The following is a 25,261-nucleotide window of genomic DNA, read 5'->3' on the forward strand; positions in this document are numbered from 1 at the left end:
TTTCTCATTGGCAGGCAGGTTCTTTACCACTAGCACCACCTAGGAAGCCCTTTCTCTCTAGGATGCTGAATAGGGCATAAACCTCATTGTTCCAGTTAACTGATGAGAAGCCTGTTTTACATTTGGAGAAAATGAGGCTCAGAGAAATTAAGCAAACCACCCAAGGTAGAATTATAGAGTTTTTAAAACTCAGATGTACATTATTCCGGATTCCATCTTCTCTCTATTGTCTCATGCTTTCTTGAATATAGTATATATCATTCTTCCTTTTCAATCTTGTTTATTTTTTTCAACATGAAACTCTAGGTCATATTTATTTCGGTCTGAATATCTTTTCTAAAACTTTAGGAATTTTGATGTGTGTGAATATGAATTTCCAGTCTTTTAATAAAGCAGAAATAAAGGTTTTTGTACTAATGAAGTTCTGGGAAGAAGCAAAGGTAGAACAAACTCAGGTCTTGAAACTACATTTGTCACTGTTGGTGAGGAGAAAGTGGAGATGAGAGTACGAGGGGCCAATAGAACCAAGCCTTAGTTTTAAACAACGGCTGTTATCAACCATCTATGAAGCACCAGGCACTGACTTACCTACTTTACACACTTTATCACATTTAATACTGTGATGCAAGGTAGATGTAGTGGAATTGCCTCGATATTGCAATCGTATATCGAATTGCATATACGATCCTATATGCATTTAACTTGGGTGGATTTTACTTGCATGGGAAAAGTAGGCAAAGAGGGAGATAAAGCAGAAGAGGAAAAGAGAGAGAAGGAGGAAAATAGGAGGAGATAAGGGGAAGAAGGAAGGAGTTTGCACAGAATTTATTTAAATGGTGCATTCAATTCTGATTACCTCTCTACTAATTAGTGTTTGGCTTGGAGCAATCAAGATGAGCATATGAAACCATTATTCCCTAAAATGGTCTGTTTCAGATGCTTCTAATTTTGTGAGATCAGCTGTGCTGAGTGCAATTCTAATATTTAAGTCCAGTCAGTTCCCATTCAACATGGTGCTCAAATACAAGCCAATCACTTCATCTGGTCTTTAAACGGAGAAGCAGCCATTTTTACCAACACTGGAGGAAAACCTGGCTTTGCTGGTCTTAATGAAATTTATAGTGGCATATGGACTCCAAAGTAGCAATCTTGTTAGAGATGAAACAAACAAACAAAAAACCTTTCTCTAATCTTAAATGCTGAAACTGATGCTCTGAAAGCGTTATCTGCTTCCCCAAGGTCACATGGGGAATAAGGCCGAGTTGGCTGTGTTGGGATTTTGAGCCATTTTCCCTTTTTCTTGTTTTATCTGAGTCTTCATACAAATTATAGAAGAACAAAGGTTGGCAGGTGTACTTTGAGTGCCAGAGAGAGAAGAATCAGTGTACATGTTTTCCAGGGATCTGATTACATCAAAGTGTTAGAATGAGCTAAAAATGCTGATTCAAAACCAACATCACTGCATGTAAAACCTTAAACTTTAATTTCTGCAAAACAATCAGTTTCCTTAGATAACACTATTCCCTTGATGGAATAGCTTCTGAGAGCATGTTTCTCTTCCCTTTAGGGAGGTTAGTGAATTCCTTAGAAATAAAATGGGCCTATTTGTCACTTGAAATGACCTGGTGACTTAGAACAGCAAGGCTTATTTCTGCGATTTGTCTTTCCCTCGTCTTCACCGTGGTCATCTGGGTTTAATATCCTGGGTGGTGGGAAATGAAAGGCAGGGTGTATTTGTCCTTGAGATTTTCAAATCTGAATTTCCTGCCATGAGTACTCTTGCTGCTCAGTCGAAATTAGAGCAGGATGAACTTCTTGAACTGTCACCAACTTGGCCAGGCTGACTCCAGGACCTCCTCCAGGGAAAGTTCCCTAAAGGGACAGCATGAAATGTCTCTGCAGGAGAGATTAAATGGTTTAATAATGTCCTATTAAACCCACAGCTTTCAAACAAAACTGAGTCTTTCAATACCACTTGTCACTCCAAAGCTCCTATTGAAGTGATTTTAATCTCAGATAAGGCTTTTCTATTAGAAAGAAGGCACTGGCAACATTATCACTTTTTAGTATTTTAGGGGTGAGAGATGGTGAACTTTTGTTAAATGTTCATAAAGCTTGTTATAATGGTTGCTTATGAAGGTGGGAGGAGAAAGGAGTGAGTTTTGTAAGTAGGAATAAATAATAATAAAATAGAGGGGTGAATCAAGCACCAGTGATGACCATATACCGTGAACTAAGAAGTTTGATCACCTCAACTCTGTTGATAAATTAAAGAGAAAAAAATAGAATAAAACAAAATAAGGAAATAAGCCAGATCAAACCAGAATACAGTATGTCTGTGTTGTTTCCTTTTGCAATGAACTAATGAAGTTTCAAAGGTAAGTGTATCATCTCATTAGGGAAATCAGTAGAGAGACTCCAATAGATTTTTGATGCTCATTGTTCCTACTTTCTTACAGTGATTAGACATCACAGTCTTTAAAATGCCATGTGTATTCTTACTGTAGTCAGATGATTTTTTAAATACATTTTAAATTTTAGAACAGTTTTAGATTTACAGAAGAATTTAAGATAGTACAGACTTGCAGTAGACCCTGTGCCCTTGTTCCCCTGTTATCAACAGATTACATTGACATGGCATGTTTGTTATACTTAATGAGCCTATATTGATGTATTATTATTAACTAAGTCCATACATTATTCATATTTCCTTAGATTTGACCCAATCTCTTCTTTTCCAGTAGTTCATCCAGAATGTCACATTACGTTTAGTTTTTGTATCTTCTTAGGCTCCTCTTAGCTATGGCAGTTTCTCAACCTTTCCTTTTTTTTTTTTTGATGACTTTGACAGTGTTGATGGCTACTGATTGGATATTTTGTGTAATGTACCTCAACTGGTATTTGTCTGATGTTTTTATCATGATTAGCCTGGGATTATGTATCTTTTGACTTAGCAGCAGCAGCATATATCTTTTGGAGTAAAATCACAGAGGTAAAGGGCCATTCTTACCACCTCTTTCTTTTTCTGTCTCCCTATTTCTCTATCTCTTGACATATCTATTTATCTATATATGTGCATGTGTACACAGGACTGGGGATCTGAAGAGATTTTCAGGTTTCTCAGTGAGGCAAGTTCTGTGCCCCACACTCACAGACTCACACCACTTCTGTGGTGGTCAGATGTGATACTCGTGTGGAGGGTTGTGTGAGCTGGAGGCAGGGTGCCAAGGCTTGGACACCTCTGGCAAACATTGAGAATAGACCATCACCCTACTTATAAAGCACAAGGACACTGACACTGAGTATTTCCACTCCAATTAGGATGGTTTAAAAATCAGAGGCCTTTCTCCCTCTAGGTGCCATTCAAATTCTAGGGTTTTTATTGAAACTCAGGAGAAAAGAAGGAATTGAAATAGGAAATTTGATTTCAATTGGTTTTCTTGTTACCCAGGGGTATAGAACCTTGGATCAAGCACGTTAACTATAATTCAGAATAAGTAGAGTAATGGGCTATACCTGATCTTTCATGTATGATACAAACCATTCTACTATAAAAACTTCAGTCTTTATCATTGATTTTCAGAGTTTTTTGGCAGTTAGTTTATTTCAGAATAACTATTTTTAAAACATAAGGAATCTGAAAAATCTCATTTGAAAAGACTTTTCTTCAGTACTGTGGAAGGTGACTTATTTGAGGTCACATAGTGAAGAGAAAAGGCAAGACTAGAACTCAGACCTCTGTGCACATATTTTCTCTTTATCCTGATTTCATATAAATCTGCTACTTTATATAACTCAATTATTTCATTTTAAAATATGAATTAGTTTCTTACTTTTGTAAACCTGTATGAACTGAATTGTGTTGCTCCAAAATTTGTGTGTTGAAGTCCTAATCAGCAATGTTACTGTATATGGAGAAAGTGAAAGTGAAGTTGCTCAGTCATGCCCGACTTTTTGCGACTCCATGGACAGTAGCCTGCACCAAGCTCCTCCGTCCATGGGATTTTCAAGGCAAGAGTACTGGAGTGGGTTGCCATTTCCTTCTCCAGGGAATCTTCCCAACCCAGGGATCAAACCCAGGTCTCTCGCATTGTAGACAGACAATGTACTGTCTGAGCCACCAGGGATGTCTGTATATGGAGAAGGGACTTTTAAAGAGGTAACTGAGGTCAAATGAAGTCATAAGATTGGTATGCTAATCCAATAGGACTATGGCCTCACAAAAGAGAGAATAGGTCACATGAAGACACACCAAAAAAGAAGATAACTGTCTTCAGAGCAAGGAAAGACCCCTCAAGAAATATCTAACCTGCCCATACTTTGATTTTGGACTTGCAGCCTCCAAAACTGTGAGAAATTTCTACTGATTAAACCTCATAGTCTGTGTGGATTTTATCGTGACCTTAGCAAATTAACTCAGAAATCATTTTCATTATCCTATGTATTTCAATACTTATTCAATTTAAAAATTCACCCATAAATCCACCATCATAGCACAATGTTTCCCTTCTTTGCACATGTCCTTCTTGTACTTTCCATGAATCTATATTTTATATGGATAATTCACTTCTAAAACTGCTTATTTGTGCTATACTAAAATCTTCTTAAGTGCTCCCTTAAATATTTTTATTCTTTAAGTTCTTCTATTTTGTTAGTTTCTGCTCATGCTCCATATTCTGTTCATTCCTCTACTATGGACCTTTGGAAAGTGTTGTATTTTCCCCTGCCTGCTACTTGGGGCTGAGGTCTTGCTGCTGGGGTATTAGATGGCAGCAGCCCACTGTCCTGGGAGGCAGAGTGATGTCAGACATAGGCAATGGTTCTAGAAACATTGTCAGCGAATCATGAGGAAGCTTCTCTCTTCTCTGATTCTTCATGTTCAAGAGCTGTGGATCTCGTTCAGCCAGCTCCAGAGCCAGATTATTCTCATATTTAGTTCAAATAGTCTTGACAATACATTATTCACTCAAGGCTAAATCCTTGAAATGGCTCCTACTGTAGAAACAGTGGGCCAAGTGTATATTCCAAGGACAATGGAGTGAATGAGGAGCTTCCAGTTGCCTTGGTCTAGCTCACAGGTCAGCTGGAGATCATATCTTCTTGATGACCTCCTCCAGTAGAGGGTTGGAACTTTCAGTCCCCTCTCCTGACCTCTGGGGAAGGGAGAGGGACTTGAGGTTGAATCAGTCTCCAGTGACCCATGATTTTTTTCAAGTATGCCTATGTAACTGCTGCTGCTGCTGCTAAGTCGCTTCAGTCGTGTCTGACTCTGTGTGACCCCATAGGTGCAGCTTACCAGGCTCCTCTATCTGTGGGATTCTCCAGACAAGAATACTGGAGTGGGTTGCCATTTCCTTCTCCAATGCATGAAAGTGAAAAGTGAAAGTGAAGTCACTCAGTCGTGCCTGACTCTTAGCGACCCCACGGACTGCAGCCTACCAGGCTTCTCCGTCCATGGGCCTATGTAATTAATTGTCCACAAAGCCCTAAAGGATGGGGTTCAGAGAGCTTCTGGGTTGGTGAACATGTGGAGATGTGGGGAGACTGGTGCACTCAGAGAGCTTGGAAACTCTGCTCCCTTCCCCACATCTTCCCCTCTGCATTTCTTCCATCTGGCTGTTTCTGAGCTATATCCTTTTATAGTAAGCTGGTGATCTAGTAGATAGAATGTTTTGCAGAGTTCTGTGAACTGCTCTAGCAAATTAATATAACCTGAGGGGGTTGTGGGAACCTCTAATTTATAGCCAGTTGGTTACAGGCTACAATCTGGGGTTGTGATGGGCATCTGAGGTTCAAGGAGGGGGTCCTTGGGCCTCCAATCTATAGCTGGTTGTTTAGAAGCACAGGTGAAAACTGGGCTTGGGACTGGCATCTGAAGTTGATAGGAAGAGTCTTATATGACTGAGCCCTTAACCTGCAGGTTCTAATGCTATCTTTGGATGGACAGCATCTTAGTTGAGTTGAACTGCAAGATACCCATCTGGTGTCCAGAGGATTGTTTGTTGGCATAGAAGAAGCTTTCCTCCCCCTACACATTGAAATTGGGTCCAAGAACCTATAAAGAGAGTGGGAAGGGCATTTTAGGCTGGATAAAATGCATGAACAAAGGTGGGGAAAGTCAGAGATTTGTCCTGGAAGTAGAAAATAAATGAATCTGGCTGTATCCAAAGCTCTACACTCATAAAATCACAGCACATTTGTTCCACAAAATACGCCATGAGGAACACCTACTTTGAAAAATCATTATATACTTCCTTATATAAATATATATTTATTACTCCCATAAATTTACATTATATATGAAGGTATCCATAAAGTTCTTATGTAGGTTGAACTTGTAATAAATTTGCTTCTACATATGATATAAATAATCTGCAAAATGTGACAGGAGAGGATTTATCCAGATTTAAAATGTTGAAATGCTAATGTTCAACAAGTCTACCATCATGTTGGGTACATTAGGATATGGCCGTTATTATGCAGTGTTTATTACCGAGAAAGTGGAGTATAAATATTAAAACAAATTAACAGTTTCTTTAAATCTTAAATAATTACCCTCTGTTGCAGCTTGCAAATTATTTTATATACAAAACACATGATTTGTTTACTATTCAGACTGAGCTAGGACTTTATGGACATCTTGTACTTGAGGACACATACACGTGAGAGTAGTTCTCAAACTTGAATATGCAACAGAATTATCTAGGTGGCTTGTTGAAACAGAGATTTGCTGGGTCTCCTCTAAGGGATTACAATTTAGTTAACCTGGAATAAGACCCAACATTTTGTTTTGCTAGTAAGCATTTAGGTGATGGTTTTGCTGCTAGCAGGGAGCTGCATTGAGAGAACCACTGGTTTATGAAATACGTCGAACAAAATACACTGGGAGGGTGCATTCTGTTTCCTTTCTTTCTTCCCTCTCTCCCTCCTTTCCTCCCTTCCTTCCTCCCTGTTCCCTTGGTCCCTTGCTTTCACTCTGTGTCTTCTATGTATGTATGTGCACATGCATGTATGTATCTGTGTGTTTCAGCCTTCCCTAGATGGGGCTGATTTGACATGGCAGATGTTGCCAGTTTTTGGTGATCTTAGCTAACAGGAAAGAATGATATGATCATTTATTTCCTCTTTTCCTGCTAGTTGCCATGCTCTCTTTACCTTTCCTACTTCCCATCTCCTTTACCAGATGTCTTTCCTACACAGTTGCCAGTTGCTATCTGAAAACAGGTCACTTCTCGAAACTTCTAGTGACTTCCACCAATACTCAGGTAGAGAGGGAATTCAGACTCAGCTCTGACTTTGAAGCAAGTAACACTTTTAACTGCTACAGTATCCTGTCTTCCTCATGTGTGTGACTATAATGGATAATTAAAGCATAAGCTTCCCAATTTAGGAAGTAATTTAGACCTTAGTACTCATTAAGTTACTAAATTTTGTACTCTAAAGAAATTGTTTGGTTGAAGTCTACAAACATTTAATAAATCCCTATGATGGATCCAGCATGGTATGGATGAAGATATCCTTTCTACTTTATGAACATGCCTTTGGAATTTGATTAATGACATGGCCAAAAAACCAAAAAATCCAAAGGGCCAAAAACCAAACCAAAAGAAAGAGTATCCTTCAGAACAAAATGCAGAACACATGAGGCAAATGAGACAGTCATTCCCCGAGATTGCAAAGAGTGACTGCTTTGAAAAAACCTTTCATGAAATCTGTCTCTAAAACTCAGGCCCACCTATTTAAGAAGAAACTCATGAAAACTAGAAATTGTATAGAATTAACTTGAATTCTAGCATCAACTCTTCTAAAAGTAGTCTGTATACTTTTATCAATTCACTTTAAATCTCTATTCCTTCACCTGTAAAATGAAGGGCCAGGCCAGGGTTATCTTCAGAGTTCCTTGCAGTATTTTAGGATTGCATTATCTGTGGACAAACTCACATACACAATCTTTAATTATAAGTTTGTAAAAACATCTAGGGGGCCAACTCCATCTGCTCCTGAAGTCTTAAACCTTTATTAATTACTTATTTCCCAAAGCCATCTCTGTTGGTAGGAGTGGGCAGAGAAGCAGAGAAACCCCTTGGACCACAAGCTTTTCACTTCTGGTTTCTCACCACAAAATATTCCCCAGGACTTGGGGGCCAGATGGCAACATTTTTGAAGATGCACCAAGGATTTGAATTCTGGTTCATATTAAATATCACATGTAAATTATTAATCTGTGGCAGCTGTAACTTGCATATTATTACACTACATTAAACACTGATGTTGCAAAGACCAGCCTATGGGCCACATGGAGCTGCTGGGGGACCGCCATTGGTCCTCCAATTAAAACTCGGATATGGAATCCAGGTAAATTAGGCTCCAGTCTTTAGAAGGAATATTTATTACTAATGAAAGAACATGAGCAGTGTTTCAAAGTAAATGATAATATCTAGCATTCATTGAGGTCTTACTATGTGCTAAGTTGTCTTCTAAGTGCTTAACACATACTGATAACTTTGGTTTTCCTGACACCTCTCTCAGGTAAGCATTATTACTTACCATTGTTATGGAGCAACCTTTACTAAGTACCAACCCTCTACTGGGAGTTGTTTTAGTTAGTCCAAATACAGAGGTGAGATAAAACATTGTCATGGCTTTATGGAGCTTACTTTCTGATTAAAGGAGACAGACAGTAGACCCCAAAACTAATAAATGGACAAAATAATTTCAGAGATGGACAGTGCCATGAAGTAAATACCACAGAGTTATGAGATCACAAGAGACTGGTATAGAGTTATTATAGGTTGGCTGGTCTGGAGAATCCTCTCTGAGGAGGAGACTTTGGGACTAGGGACTCTAGTTCGATTGACTTAATAGCAGTTTCCTAAAAACAACTGGATGTATATCAGTTCTTCAAATGACCAATGTGTTAAAATGTCAATTTGCCAAAACTTGTTTTAATAAACCACCTATAAATTGGATAACATTTCATGTTTCTCCAACATCACTTAACATACGATATATTTTTAAGATGAAAATTTCCTGAGTAGTGTATATTTTAGACATTGTGCATGCTCCTGATGTCAAGAATATTATTAACAGTAGTGTGGGTTTTGTTTTCCAAAGTATTTGCAGTCTAGTCTACAGCTTTTTTCTTCTCTCAGTTTACATCTGTTTGAATTATTCCATTTTAAAATTTTCCATCAGCTTGTCTTTGAATGTCTTGAAAAGTGAGACTGCTCCAGTGAAAAAATAAATAACAAGTAAACTGGTGTAAAAATAAATATAAATTATAGAATAGGTATAGGTCTAGAAATTGCTACTGTCACTTTAGCCTTTCTTCAAGTAGGTCCATCTTTTCCTCTCAGGATTCCAGTACTAGGTAAATGACTTGTTATTATCCCTTGAATAGCATCATCTTTGGAGCCCTCTATCCTCTTTTGGAAGACCTTTTCTTTTATCCTCTTTGTGTGCCCTAGAAACTAGTCAAGCCCATATTCCAGGTATCCTCAATTTTTATCTGTTTCCTTGATAACTAATAAATATCAAAAGCTGTATGTTTATTCATCAAAAGTCATTCTAATCTACTTGAAAATTGCCTTCCTTTATTACAGATCCTGGACAGCCAATGCAACCTTGTTTAAACTACTTTGTAGGCAGAATATAGGCACATGACCTAGGATCTGTCAATCAAAACACCTCAGATTTGAAGGTGGAAATAAGTAAAGGGAAGGGGCAATATGCCACAGAGAGACCAGCCGTGTGGGATGGTCCTATGGTGGGCTAGAATGGTTTTTCTAGATGTATTTCTAGATGTATTTTACTTAGCTGTGTCTACCCTGGGTTATGTAGCATACATCTGGTCATTTTGGTCTCACAGAGATTATATGAATCACATAATGTCTTTTAAGAAATTACTTTATGTTTAAACTGACCAATGGATTCTGTTGTCTTTGTGAAGAATGCTGATCAACATAACTGATGTATTTACATTTTGTTGAAATACTTGATCAAAAAAAAGCTGGGCTTCTGTGGTAGCTCTGTTGGTAAATAATCTGCCTACAATGCATGAGACCTGGGTTCTATCTAGGTTGGGAAGATCCCCTGGAGGAGGGCATGGCAACCAACTCCAGTATTCTTGTCTGGAAAATATCCATGGACACAGGAGCCTGGTGGGCTATAGGCCATGTGGATGCAAAGAGTCAGACACAACTGAGTGACTGAGCAACACAGAGATATTTGATGATGGCTTAGTCTCTTTGGACTGCTGTAACAATCAAAGACTGGGTGACTTACAAACATTTATATCTTATCGTTCTGGAGGCTGGAAATTCCAAGTTCGTGGTGCCAGAAGATTCACTGTTTGGTAAAGGTCTTCTTCCTAGGCAGCTGTCTTGTCATTCATGGAAGTGGCAAGGGAGTTTTCTTGGTCCTTTTTTATAGGATCAGTAATCCCATTCATGAGGGCTTCATCATAACCTAATCATCTCACAAAGGCCCCACTTCCTAACTTCATCACCTTGGGGATTAAGATTCAACATATGAGCTTTGAGGGGGACACACATTCAGACCATAGCAGATGGAAAAACATCACAGGAAGGATGTTATAATGATAGGATGACCAGTACTGAACTCACTTGGGAGATCTAATTCATACCACATGGAGGGGTCACTTATTCTTTATCCTCATAAATCTAGTTGCTTTTTTATTTTTCCTTGTATTTCCCTTCTTAAGTACATGTCACAGTTTCTTCATCTAGATGAGAATCATAACCATAACCGGAACTATCTCACAGATATGTTGTTTTAAATTAAGTAAAATGCTCCAAAGGATTGATGCTTTTGAATTGTGATGCTGGAAAAGACTCTTTAAAGTCCCTTAGACTTCAAGGAGATCAAACCTGAATATCCTTTGAAGGACTGATGCTGAAGCTCCAATACTTCGGCTACCAGATGCAAAGAGCTGACTTATTGGAGAAGACCCTGATGCTGGGAAAGATTGAAGGCAAAAGAAGAATGTGGCAGCAGAGGAAGAGATGGTTAGATAGCATCACCGATTCAATGGATATGAATTTGAGCAAACTCCGGGAAATAGTTGGAGAAGGCAATGGCACCCCACTCCAGTACTCTTGCTTGGAAAATCCCATGGACGGAGGAGCCTGTTAGGCTGCAATCCATGGGGTTGCTAAGAGTTGGACACGACTGAGCGACTTCACTTTCACTTTTCACTTTCATGCATTGGAGAAGGACATGGCAACCCACTCCAGTGTTCTTGCCTGGAGAATCCCAGGGACAGAGGAGCCTGGTGGGCTGCAGTCTATGGGGTCACACAGAGTCGGACACGACTTAAGTGACTTAGCATAGCATAGCCGGGAGAGAGTGAAGGAAAGTGGAGCCTGGCGTGTTGCAGTCTAAGGTGTCACAAAGAGTTAGACAGGAGTCTGAACACCACCAACAAAAAGTGATTAGAATAGTATCAGTGCCATATAAGTCTTCTAGTAAACCTTGCCTAGCATTTTTATTAGTATTAGGAGTGACTGATTAGTTCTGTCTAGGACTGCATTGCCAGGAGAAATATCAATAACCTCAGATATGCAGATGACACCACCCTTATGGCAGAAAGTGAAGAGGAACTAAAGAGCCTCTTGATGAAAGTGAAAGAGGAGAGTGAAAAAGTTGGCTTAAAGCTCAACATTCAGAAAACTAAGATCATGGCATCTGGTCCCATCACTTCATGGGAAATAGATGGGGAAACAGTGGAAACAGTGTTAGACTTTATTTTTTGGGCTCAAAAATCACTGCAGATGGTGACTGCAGCCATGAAATTAAAAGACGCTTACTCCTTGGAAGGAAAGTTATGACCAACCTAGATAGCATATTCAAAAGCAGAGACATTACCTTGCCAACAAAGGTCCGTCTAGCCAAGGCTATGGTTTTTCCAGTGGTCATGTATGGATGTGAGAGTTGGACTGTGAAGAAGGCTGAGCGCTGAAGAATTGATGCTTTTGAAGTGTGGTGTTGGAGAAGACTCTTGAGAGTCCCTTGGACTGCAAGGAGATCCAATAATCCTAAAGGAAATCAGTCCTGAATATTCATTGGAAGGACTGATGCTGAAGCTGAAACTCCAATACTTTGGCCACCTCATGCAAAGAGTTGACTCATTGGAAAAGACTCTGATGCTGGGAGGGATTGGGGGCAGGAGGAGAAGGGAACGATAGAGGATGAGATGGCTGAATGGCATCACTGACTCAATGGACGTGAATCTAAGTGAACTCCGGGAGTTGGTGATGAACAGGGAGGCCTGGCGTGCTGCGATTCATGGGGTCTCAAGGAGTCAGAGACGACTGAGCGACTGAACTGAACTGAACTGAGGACTGCATTAGAGCTGATATCTTCAAACAAGGAATAGAAAGTCTAGGAGAAAGAAATAGGGAGAGGGAAAATTTCCAAAATGAGATACATAAAATAGAAGAGTACATTCAGGGAGCCAAAAGGGTTCTAGATGACTGCATTCTTCTAGGGCAAAGTGAAAACAGGAGGAGGGGCACTGCTAGAATAACTGGTGGGACTGGAGAGTAAGGTGAGGACTAGATAATACATAAAAAAATTTATATGCCCCTCTTGTAATAGGGCCTCCATGATCTTCATCCCTTCCCAGTCCACTTGGAAACACTTCCTCCTCCTTCCTTTCTCAACATTAACTTTCATAGTTACCTCCAGTTTTCAACCATGTGCATATACCTGTTAGTTATCTGAGGGCAGGATTCTGCTTTAATGATTGAATTCATCTCTCTGAAACACTGAGGAGATTGGACTAAATGCATGCTAAGGCTATGGCAGATTTAGGAAGAAGTATTTAAGAAATTCTGTGATAAATATATGCTTGAAAACATCTGGTTAATTGAGGGGTTGGATCACTTGGGTTCTGGTGAATTCCCTCATGTATTTATGCTGCAGCAAAAAAATAAAAAAAATTAAAAAATAAAAATCCACACACTTCTGGAAAAAATTATGAATTGAGTCACAAAACTGAATCTTTCTGATGCCAGAATCTAAAGGACCAATTTTCCTCTTATCAGTGCATAGATTTGACATAATAGTTTTAGAATTTCTTCTTTTTCTTTCCTACCTTCTTCTTTCTTCTCCTTTTCCTCCTCTTCTTCCATTTTAGTTAAAATCAAAATATCTATTGAAGTTTAGAATTGACATCTTGGTGCTTATTCAGAATTACTTCTGTCAATTTCTGGAAGTGGTCTTTATTTCAGATGATTTATAAGGAAATGTTGATTTTATCTGAGGTTTGCTCAAATACTATTAGCACAAAGAAGAGTGATTTTATATAAACAGAAAAACTTTATTAGTCATAGATCAGTGACAGGAAAAATAGTCATTTTTTTTTTCTGTGGATGAGGGCAAATCCAGTCATGATTTTTGTTTTATTTTGTTTTACTTTTTAAAAATATGTTAAAACTGAAAACATATTTTGTCAGCCACCTCCTTTCTTGTCTTTTTCAAAGTCCATATGCTCTTCAGGGAAAAATTGAATTCAGCTTCACTTGAGTCTTTGGAAAAATTTAAAAGAGCAATTTGATGTGCAAGATTTCTAGGTCTTTAGAAATCAGATCTAAAGTCAATCACCTGGGCAAAATTCAAGTTGCATTTTCTCAGCACTTTAAAAATATTTGGGTCAGATTCAAAAGTTCAATCTTCTGCTACTTAGAAGTAGATGTACATACTGGCAGGGCATATTTACACAATGGTTATTTTTCAGTAGACTTTAAGAGTCTACTGAATTTTTAAGAGTTATAAATTAAGAGCCCTAAATTTTGTTCACATTTAGTATTCAATTGCCCACATTCATATTCAGTAAACATGTTTTTGCTTTGAACTAGCATCTGGGTGTAGTCGCTTTTGTGACTTCCCTGTCTCATGAGTAGAGTGGATTCTTTTTCTTAGTAGAATATATTACTGTATGTGTCAAGCAATGTCGAGAGAAAATAACAGTTGAGAGTTATGAGAAGAATCTGAACCTTCTAAAATCTATTTACATCTGCTCTGAATTGGGCTTGAACCTGCTTATCACAGTGTTTGAGTCCTGATTAAAATATTCTCGGAGAAGACAATGGCACCCCACACCAGTACTCTTGCCTGGAAAATCCCATGGGCGGAGGAGCCTGGTGGGCTGCAGTCCATAGGGTCGCTAAGAGTCGGACGCAACTGAGTGACTTCACTTTGACTTTTCACTTTCATGCATTGGAGAAGGAAATGGCAACCCACTCCAGTGTTCTCGCCTGGAGAATCCCAGGGACGGGGGAGCCTGGTGGGCTGCCGTCTATGGGGTCGCACAGAGTCGGACACAACTGAAGTGATTTAGCAGTAGCAGTATGATATTCTTCAAATGGGAGAAGCACGTGTGCTGAACTGAAGTTAGGAGGTAGCTGGGTGCTGCTGCTGCTAAGTCGCTTCAGTCGTGTCCGACTCTGTGCGACCCCATAGACGGTAGCCCACCAGGCTCCCCCGTCCCTGGGATTCTCCAGGCGAGAACACTGGAGTGGGTTGCCATTTCCTTCTCCAACAGTTGGGTGCTAATCCATTGCATTCTCATCACATGACGGTGTGACCCCATGAACGTTTATTTTTCCTCCTTGGGCCTGAGCTTCTTCATCTAAAATAGAAGGGGTAGTGCTTTCAAAAAGGGGGGCTTTTTGGATTTCTGTGGTTCCAAAACGCTGTCTCCAGAGCTCCCTGGCTTTTAGAGGATCTATATATAAAGATTTTGCAGAATGCTGCTCTGGATTACAAGGATTCTGCTGCTTCAAAACAAAGATGAAACAACTCTCATATATTAGATTTTTTAATTTGCTCATTTTACTTTAAATTATTTAACTTAGTGAACAATTACTATGTCTTGTCAAGAGTTTTAAATTACCTAGAAGGAATGATACCTGGATCTGAGCTCAGTAAATAGAAATTTGGTTTTACTTGTTTACTTGTGTCAACAAATGTGGAATTGCTTCTCTGCTATTTAAAACATACTACTGAGAATGGGTTTTAAAAGTGGCCTACATTTCAGGCACTCTGGAAAAGCTGGTTGGCAGTATCTCTTACAGGTTAAACATATGCACAACCTATGACCAGAGATTCTACTCCTAGATAAATGTCCACCAGTGGTAAAGGTAGCTATTTCCCCAAAATGTGCCCAAGAATGTTCATAGTAGCATTATTTGTCTAAACCAGAGACTCTAAATGTTCATCAGCATTTAGAGTGGATATTAGAGTTCATCAACATTTAGATTTAGAGAGGATAAACAAATGTGTTGCATTGTCATAATGGAAATTTACTTGGCAATGAGAATGGTGGATCTACAACTACGTACCACAATATAGATGAATCTCACAAACAAAAGAACACATAATTAAAAATTATTGATAAAACATAAAAACAGGCAAAACTTGGTAAAAGTCAAGAAAGTGGATTCCATTGTAGGGGGAAAAGGAAGTGGGAAGGGATTATGAGAGAGGACTTCCAGGATGCTGATACTGGACAATTTCTTAACCTGGTAAACATGTGTACTCAATTTGTGAAAATGTATTAAACTGTCATTTATGATGTATCTTTTAAAATGTACATTATATTTATTTAAAAAATCCTCTAGATTGCCTTCTCATATCTGCTTCCTAGGATTAGTTAGTGCAAAAGGAAATGGAATAGACATGGGAAGTGCTATGCTCGTCCCCATCTACTCTTTGAAAGGGGAACTAAAACAGGGTTAGTGGCCTCAAAGAGTTCAGAAGACAGAGGGTGGAGTTCAGGGAGGCTGAGGCAGCTAAAATTTGAGGACAGAGCAGAGGAAGCTAGAGAAAGAGTTTGAGAGAGCCTCAGAACAACAGAAAGGTCCCTATAACCCTTGATCAAGTACTAATATGTGTATGTATGAGAGGAAAACTATGGTGTTGGAGAAGACTCTTGAGAGTCCCTTGGTCTGCAAGGAGATCAAACCCAGTTAATCCTAAAGGAAATCAGTCCTGAATATTCATTGGAAGGACTGATCCTGAAGCTGAAACTCCAATCCTTTGGCCACCTGATGCAAAGAACTGACTCATTGGAAAATACTCTGATGCTGGGAAAAATTGAAGGCAGGAAGAGAAGGGGATGACAGAGGATGAGATGGTTGGATGGCATCACTGACTTGATGGACATGAGTTTGAGCAAGCTCTGGGAGTTGGTGATGGACAAGGAAGTCTGGTGTTCTGCTTGCTGTCCATGGGGTCACAAAGAGTCAGACATGACTGAGCAACTGAACTAAACTAAACTGATAAGAAGAAAAGCTTTTCCTAGAAGCTAGGAAAAGAATCACTTAAAAAAAATAACTTAAAACTTTCTGAAGCTTACTAAGGACTGATTATATCCCCAAGCCATAGCTTGTTATTCTAGGGCATTTGGTAAAATCTTTGGAAGGGTTATACTATTTATAATGGAGTTAAATTAGCCCAGCAAATGGCCTCCTCTCGACCTGTCCTAAAACTTAAAAACAAGCATTGTAAGGATTAAGCTTACTCTTCAAATTACTTAAGTGGGTGGTATGATAGGCTGAATAATGGCCCCCCAAAATGTACAGGTCCTAATCCTTGAAAACCAAAATGGAACCTGATATTTTAAAAGGGACTTTGAAGATGCAATTATGTTAGGCGTCTTGAGGTGGAAAGATTATCCTGGATTACCTAGGGGATGCCTAAGATTTCGCTATGGAAGAGGAGAAGGCAAGGTACTGATGAGAGGCAAGGTACTGATTGGAATGATGTGGTCACAAGATAAGGATTTCTGGCAGTTACCAGAAGCTGCAAGAGACAAGAAATGAATTCTTTAGGAAGAACCAGACTTCTCAACAACTTTAACTTTCTAAGACTCATCTTGTACTCTGACCTCCAAAACTATAAGAGAATAAAGTTTTCTTGTTCTAGCCATTAAGTTTGTAGTGATTTGTTACAGCATCAATAGGAAACTAATACAGGACTGAAATTACACACAAAAAATTAATAGTCTTTAAAGGAGTAAAAAAAGTAGCACCCAGTAACATAAAATTCATGAAATCCTCCACTCAATCAAAATGACTAGACACATGAAGAAACAGAAATGTATGATGCATAACCAAGGAAAAAATCAATAATAGATTGATTTATTGATAGCCATACCCCACGACATGAGACAGATTATAGAAAATCTCTAAGAAGGACTGTAAAACAGCTACTATAAATCTTCTATATTTGCTCAGAGGTAAAATTTTGAAAGACAGAATATGGTAAAAGAGAAATGAAAGATATAAAAGAGACACAAATGGGAAATTTAAAGATGAAAATACATTATCTTGAATGAAATATTCACTAGATGGGATAAATGGATTAGATCGAATATTACCAAAGAAAATACCAGTGAATTGGAAGACATAGCACTAAAACTATCTAAATGGAAGACAAATGACTGAGGAAAAAAGCCTCAGTGAGCTGTGGGATAGTATCAGATGAATTAACATACATGTTATAGGAATCTTAGAAGAAGCAAGATGGGAAAAACTGCAGAAATGATTGAACGCTGTCCAAATTTTATTAAGATTATAAACGTGCAGATACAAGAAACTAAAAAATTCCCAAGCAGAAAAAGCATGTTAAGAATCATACCAAGCCGCATCAAAGTCAATCTAGGGAAAGCCATTGAGAAAGAAGAATTTCAAAAGCAAAGGAAAAGGATATATTATATAGAGAGGGACAAAGATAAGGACCTGTTGTCAAAAACATGCAGTGCTAAAGAGAAAGCTGTTAAGCATACCTAGTGATAGTATCTTTTAAAATTAAAAGCAAATAAATTACTTTTCAAATCAACAAAATCTGAGAAAATGTATCACCAGCAGGCCCACACTATAAGAAACATTGAAGGAAGTTCCCCAGAAAGAAGGAAAAGGAAGACAAATTGAAATTTAGACATACAGAAAGGTATAAAGAATGCCAGAAATGTGGGTAAATAGAAACAGAATATTTTTAAATCATTAAAACATTTTTTAAAAAGATAATTGATTTTAGGGCAGTGGAACTATTCCATATGATACTGTAAGGGTAGATACATGTCATTGTACACTTGTCCAAACATCAAGAGTGAACCCTAAGGTAAACTATGGACTTTGGGTGATCATGATGTGTGAATGCAGGTTCGTTAATTGCAGCAAGTACACCCCTGTGGCGGGGAATGTTGGTAATTGGGGAGGCTATGCATGTATGGAGGCAGAAAATATGTGGGAACTCTCTGTACCTTTTGCTCAATTTTGCTGTGAACCTAAAACTGTTCTAAAAACTAAGACTGTTATAAAAAGTTCTGAAAATGGATAGTGGTGATGGTTGTACAACACACTGAATGTCCTTAATGTTACTGAATTATACACTTTGAATGGTTAAAATAATAAGTTTTATGTGTGTATTTTGATACAATAAAAATTTTAATTAAAAAAATAAAGATAATTGTTTAAGGCAAAAACAAAACAAAAAATGAAAATTGTAGCCAGTTATCCTTGAGCCACTTAAGCATTTGTTATAAATACATATTAGCAAGAGAAGGTTTTGCAGCTACCTCCCTTGGATGAGATGCATCAGGCTCAGTAAGTGCAAAGTTGCTGTGTGAATTGCACGTGAGGAAAATTAGATCCTGTGGTTATCAGGGCCACTACAATAAAGCCATTGATTCCAGGGATATCTGGATGGGGCGCCTCATAAGAATTATGCTCCCGATGATTGTTCAGTCCCACTTTCTGTATAAGTGGTGGCCAGGAGGCATGATTACACCCCATATCTTTGGCAGGTGTGGAGGTGGGCGTCAGGTCTGAGAGGGCAGAAAGAGAAGTGGATCCATGATGAAGGCCAGACCTGGGACGTTTGTCTGAAATGATGTCACTAAACATCATACATGACCAAGATAGGGAGGAGCTGATAAGAATACAGATTGAAATTGGAGTTTAGAAGGACTCCTATTTAGAAGAGTAGGTAGCTGTGGCGACTTTTTATTTGATTCTGATTCCAGTGGTTCCACTTGGTGCCGGGAGAATTTAGAAGTACATTTTCAATTCGAGGAAATGCAAAGTAATTTATGGTGATGGAATGGAGAGATCAGGGTTGCCTCGGGATGGCAATAGGTGGGCAGGGAAGGACTGGAGGGAGGGATTTCCGAGGGGCATGAGGAAACTTTTAGGGGAGATGGATATATTCATTACCTTGATTGTGGTGATGGTTTCACAGATGCACACGTGTTAAAACTTACTAAGTTACATACTTTAAACACATGCAGTTTATTATATGTTAAATAGATGTCATTGAAGCTGTTTGCTTTCTTATCTTCTTTGCTTAACTAAGTGATATTACAGGAGTGACTGTTCGTGCTTTCATTTCATCCTAATTCTTCTGGAGTTAGACTGATTATCATACTGAAAGTTTTAGGCATATGAGATAAGTGACGCAAGAGGCAAATCAGTAATTCAATTTAGGGATGCCAGCAAGTTTCAAAAGGTGAGGGGAAGTTTGATTTTAGATACCTGGGGAGATGTATCTAAAACCAAACTTCTTTTGTCCAATTTTCTGCTCAGGTCTCTATCTAAGACTCTTGGAATACTTAGTTTTTTGTATTTCTGGCAGCTAGCTGGCTAGATCTCACCTTCACTGTCTCTACTCCTTGTTGACCTAGAACAAACACATGCAAATCACATGCAAATGAAGAATATTCACACATTTAATCATTCAGTGAAATATGGAACTGTTTAGTTTTTGACTTGACTATTTATTGCAGTGATAAAAATTTCCAAGACTAGAAGTTTGTTATTTGCCAGAATAATATCTTATTATTGAAGTGTTTATTCAAACAGTGATTAAATTTTTAAAAATTAATATTCCTTGATTCCTTCAGAATGTGAAACACTGGAAAAGGCAGGGACTTTTAAATTAAATTTGGTAGACCTGAGTTCAAATCTTTTACAGAGAAAGACTGTAATAGTGGGTAAGTTGTTTAAATTTTCTATACTACAGCTTCCTTCAGTGTAAAATGGAAATAATAGCTTTCTTGTAGTTTTCTTTTTTTGGAGACGATTAGAGATAATGCTACTTAAGTGCCCTATGGTAATGTTTGACTGGACACTTAATAAACAATTGTTAACTGTTAGTTTGTAACACAACCACATTTCATGACTTTTTAAAAATAACTTTTTAATGATAAAATTAAGGATGGATCTTAAGAGTCTGTTTTCTTCCCTTCCACACTCACTCCTATATGTATAATTTCCTCAATGCTTTTTCACTTGATGAGTAAAACATTAATTTTAGCTTTCCTGAAGTTAGTCCTTTTGTGCTGAATTCTTCCCTTGTTGCCCTCCGCCATTTGGGTCTCCTTTTCCTTTGTTACCAAGCCAAGACAGAAATGTTGGCTATGGAAAATATTTATTGGGTGCCATTTAGACAAATATAAGAATGTGACTGAATACTCTCCACAACGGTCGGTTGAAACTAAACATGGAGTTGCCATGGATACTGGTTGCTTGGCCTCTGTTCCAACACATTAGAGCCTTTTTAGTTCAACAATGTGCAAACCACAGATGTTGCCATGCATTGTATTCATAATCAGCTTGAATCTCTTAGCAGAATATCCTGGGTTTGCTTTAGCAGAGAGGAAACTAAATTCTCAGAAGAAACAGAACACCCTGTACCATCCATTTTTTCTCCAGGTATACAGGTAGTAATGTCTGCAGACACTGTTTTAACCTTTCTCTCTGCTTCATTTAATCTAGATAGACTACTCCTCTCTTGATACTTATTTGGAAATAAGAAAATCTACTGCATATTTTATAGAACACAGCAGGGGCACCAGCTAGGAAAATTGCACAACTTTGGGTATAGGACTTACAAGGCATAATCAAAGGAGAGAGAATGTGAAAAAGTCCTGGGATCCCTTTGAGAGCTGGAATATTCAAAAAGTACTGACTTTGCCACATACTGGCTGTGTGTCCTTGGGCAAATTAAACAATGAAAATTTAGTTTCCTCACTCTAGTGGCTTTTCCACTTGTAAGGATCTTTGTGAGTACATGGGGCCCACCTGGGCAATCCAGGGTAATCTCAATTATATAAGGCCAGTTAATTATTAACCTTAATTCCATCTGCAACCTTAATTTCCCTTAACCATGTTACATATCCACATGCTCTGGGTATCCAAAGGTATGTGGACATCTTTGGGAGGGGAAAATTCTATAATGCAGTGGAACAAAAGAAATTTATATTTATTACCCACATATGTCTATGAATTCCCTTTCCATTGTTCATAAATTTCTGTTTCATTTGTAGCAAAATGAGACATTTCTAAATATCTGTGTTACATATCGTCAGAATTTTTTGATTAATATTCAGTTCATTTCCCACCCAGGTCTGTTTGTCTCACTCTTTTCCATTCTCTTTTTCAAGTTGGTATCCCAGCATTCAGTGGCTTAAGTGACTTCATGTTGATGATATAAGCGTGAGAGAGACAGTGGCATAGGAGCCTGGGGAGCGCTTTCTTTCCCCCGCTCTACACAAATACTCAACATTACTACCTTTACTGTGCTGACGCTGCCTAGACTTACTAAAACAGAGAGGCATTCTCTCTTCTAATGCAGATGGTGTGTAAAAACTGTTTTATATTTTTAATCATAAAATTAAAAAAAAACTTTCATAAGTAATATGAACAAGGCATTGAACCCTCAAAATATTTTGTGTGAGAAATATTTCCCTTGCCCACTCCCATCCCGTTGGCATTTGATGCCTAATGTCCACAATTACAGTCATGTTGTCCTAAGCTGGCTCTAATTGCTGGGTATTTATGGCTAAAACAATGATATAATTTTCCACCTTGTTGCTGAGTAGACAATTAGGCAAATAGAATTCCAACTGAAGAGTGTTTACAGGAAAAACTGATTGTTGTGTTAAAAAAAATCTCCGGTTATTATAAAGACAAGGGGCATCTAATTCCCTTCACTGAAATCAAGTGGCCACAAGCCTACTAGAAATAGCATAATCCAAACATCCTCTCTTTCCACAAATTTCTGGTTGTCAAGAATAATTATAAGAGAGATATGTGTATAGCACTGTGAGGCACTCTCATTTGGTTTTTCTTTTTTGTTGAGCTGCCTCACTGTGAATACTGCATCATTTATTGTTAGCCATAGGCAGAGTTCATTGTTGAGGAGAGGTAAATTGAAATCAAATTTGTAAGTCAGCCCTGGGTAAAATATTCAATGATCCAAGTTTTGTGATTAGTGACCCAACCTTTCCTCCTTTGGCCCCCCACAGTGATGAGACAATGATATAATTTTAAGAAGAAAATATAATTATTGATTTCAGCCTGGGGACAGAGTGGCAGTGATGATTGGGAGGGTAGAGGGGAGAAGAGAATGAGAGCCAACCTTACTGAAGCCTGAGGAAGTGATGTGCTATGTTCTTTCAGTGATAAGCTCTATCCTCCCTAAAATTCTGCTGGCTGGTAATATATTGTGTACATTGAGATAGTAGCTGACTTTCCTTTTCATACTCCCCACATTCGTCTATTGCAAGTTATAATGATTTCTGAACATTTCTACTTTTATCCTTATAGTTCAAGGCACCATTAATTATTGTCTGAACACCTGTAACCTCCCTTCAAATTATTCTTTCTCTGCAGCTATGCTTTGCCCTCAATATACATATTTATAAACTTAAATTATATTGTTATACCCCTGATTAATTGCCCTAATGTCTTTTCAAAGAGCTTATAATAAAATATCACATCAGTTAAGATGGGTTAACTTCTGCAGTAACAAAAACAATGTTTATTTTTCTTGCATGTTGTACATCCATTGTGAGTTGTTATACAATGGGCTGAATTATGTTCCCCCACAGAAATTCCTATGTTGAAGCCCTAATTACAAAGTGATAGCATTTGGAGCTGAGCCTTTGAGAGGTAGTTAGTATTGGATGAGATCATGAGGATGGGACCCTATTAATGAGATTTGTGGCCTTGTAGGAAGAGACATCACAGAGCTTGCTTCGTCTCTTTCTCCTTACCATATGAGGACACAGTGTGAAAGAAACCATCTGCAAGCAAGGGAGATAGCTGCTGTCAGGAACTGAATCAGTGGAAACCTTGATCTTAGGTTTTCTAGACTACAGGACAATGGGAAATAAATATCTGTTAAGTTATCCAGTTTATGGTGTATGGCTGTGGTACCATGAGCAGATTAGTATCGTCTGCTTATGGGCTCCAGTGCACTCAAGACCTAGGCTGACTGAGATTTTGTTTTAATCCTAGGCTTCCATAATCACTCAGATCAGATTAGATCAGATCAGTTGCTCAGTCGTGTCTGACTCTTTGTGACCCTATGAATTGCAGCACACCAGGCCTCCCTGTCCATCACCATCTCCCAGAGTTCACTCAAACTCACGTCCATCGAGTCGGTGATGCCATCCAGCCATCTCATCCTCTGTCGTCCCCTTCTCTTGCCCCCAATCCCTCCCAGCATCAGAGTCTTTTCCAATGAGTCAACTCTTCGCATGAGGTGGCCAAAGTACTGGAGTTTCAGCTTCAACATCAGTCCTTCCAATGAACACCCGGGACTGATCTCCTTTAGGATGGATGGGTTGGATCTCAATGCAGTCCAAGGGACTCTTAAGTATCTTCTCCAACACCACAGTTCAAAAGCATCAATTCTTTGGTGCTCAGCTTTCTTCACAGTTCAACTCTTGCATCCCTACATGACCACTGGAAAAACCATAGCCTTGACTAGACGGACCTTTGTTGGCAAAGTAATGTCTCTGCTTTTCAATATGCTATTTCCATAATCACTGAGGGAAGGCAAATAGATTCAGTGAATTCCAGGCTGGCTCTTTAAGCTTCTGTGGCAGAAGTGACCCATTTATTTGTTTTTTCGACTTTTATTGGTAAAATAAAGAATATGATATTACTTGCATTCAGTTGGGTAGAGAACAGCTGTTATATACATTTTACTAAATGAGGAAGCTAAAATATTGTGAACAGTTCCAAAGACCACCATAGACACAAACTTTTGTCAGTTTGACAGGGGTGTATTTGATTTGATGTTCTTCACTTGTGAATTTCATATCCTTTTATCACCCATGTTGCTTGTGATGTGTTGAGGCATTTGCACCAGCTTGGCATACCTTTCCCTCAGTTCTTTATTTGTCTGTTTCCTACTGCTCATTAAGATCTCAGTAAAAATACCACATCTTTAGATAATACAGTCTTAACAGGGCTTTCCCTTCTTTGTCTAAATTCTTACCACTATGTCACCAAATTTTATTTTCTTCTCTTCCTTTTTAATTTATTATTATTATTAAGCAGTGTGGCCTTTGGGGATTCCTTAGGTCTTGTGTTCTTTTGTTAGTCTGTTCACTAATTCATTTATCTGTTGATGTCAGTTTTTAGAGATGACAATGACAAATGACACCATGTATACTCTTAAGGAACTCACAGTATGGGGGAGAGATAGATATAAACATAAAACATTACAAACTGGCAAACAAGATGCTCATGACATCATTAGTCAATCAAAATCATGAGAATCCACTTTACATGCACTAGGATAGCTACAACAAAAACAATAAACAATAACAAGTATTGATGAGATATTTGTGGTTCCATATGAATTTTAGGATTATTTATTCTACTTCTTTGAAAAAGTCATGGATGCTTTGATAGGGATTACATTAAATCTGTAGATTGCATTGGGTAGTGTGGCAATTTTATTGTTATTATTTGAAAATGCAGTAATAATATAAAAAGTCCAGGTAATGAATTTGTAAATTAAAGCATGATGAAGGTATTAGTAAACATAATATTGGTATTCATATTGCAATATATGTGTGTCAAAGTAGCATGTTGTACGCCTTAAATTCCCACAATGTTGTGTCAATTAAAATTGTAAAGAGTAATTTTTACAATTACTGGTGTTTATTTATTTTAATTTTTATAGTCATAAAAAATTCTATTCTTGTCATGAGAACATTTAAGACCCACTCTCTTAGCACTTTCAAATATGCAATACAGTTTTATTAATTACAGTGGTGTATATTACATTCCCATGACATTTGTTTTATAGAAGTTTGGGGTATAAATCTTTATATGGACAAGTTTTCATTTCTTTTAGAAATATCTAGCAGTGGAAAGGCTGATCTTATGGCAGGGATATGTTTTTTTTCTAAAAAAACTGTGAAACTGTGCTGGGA

This window comes from Bison bison, unplaced genomic scaffold (genome assembly GCF_000754665.1).
Source record: "Bison bison bison isolate TAMUID 2011002044 unplaced genomic scaffold, Bison_UMD1.0 scf7180017864464, whole genome shotgun sequence".
NCBI lineage: Eukaryota > Metazoa > Chordata > Mammalia > Artiodactyla > Bovidae > Bison > Bison bison.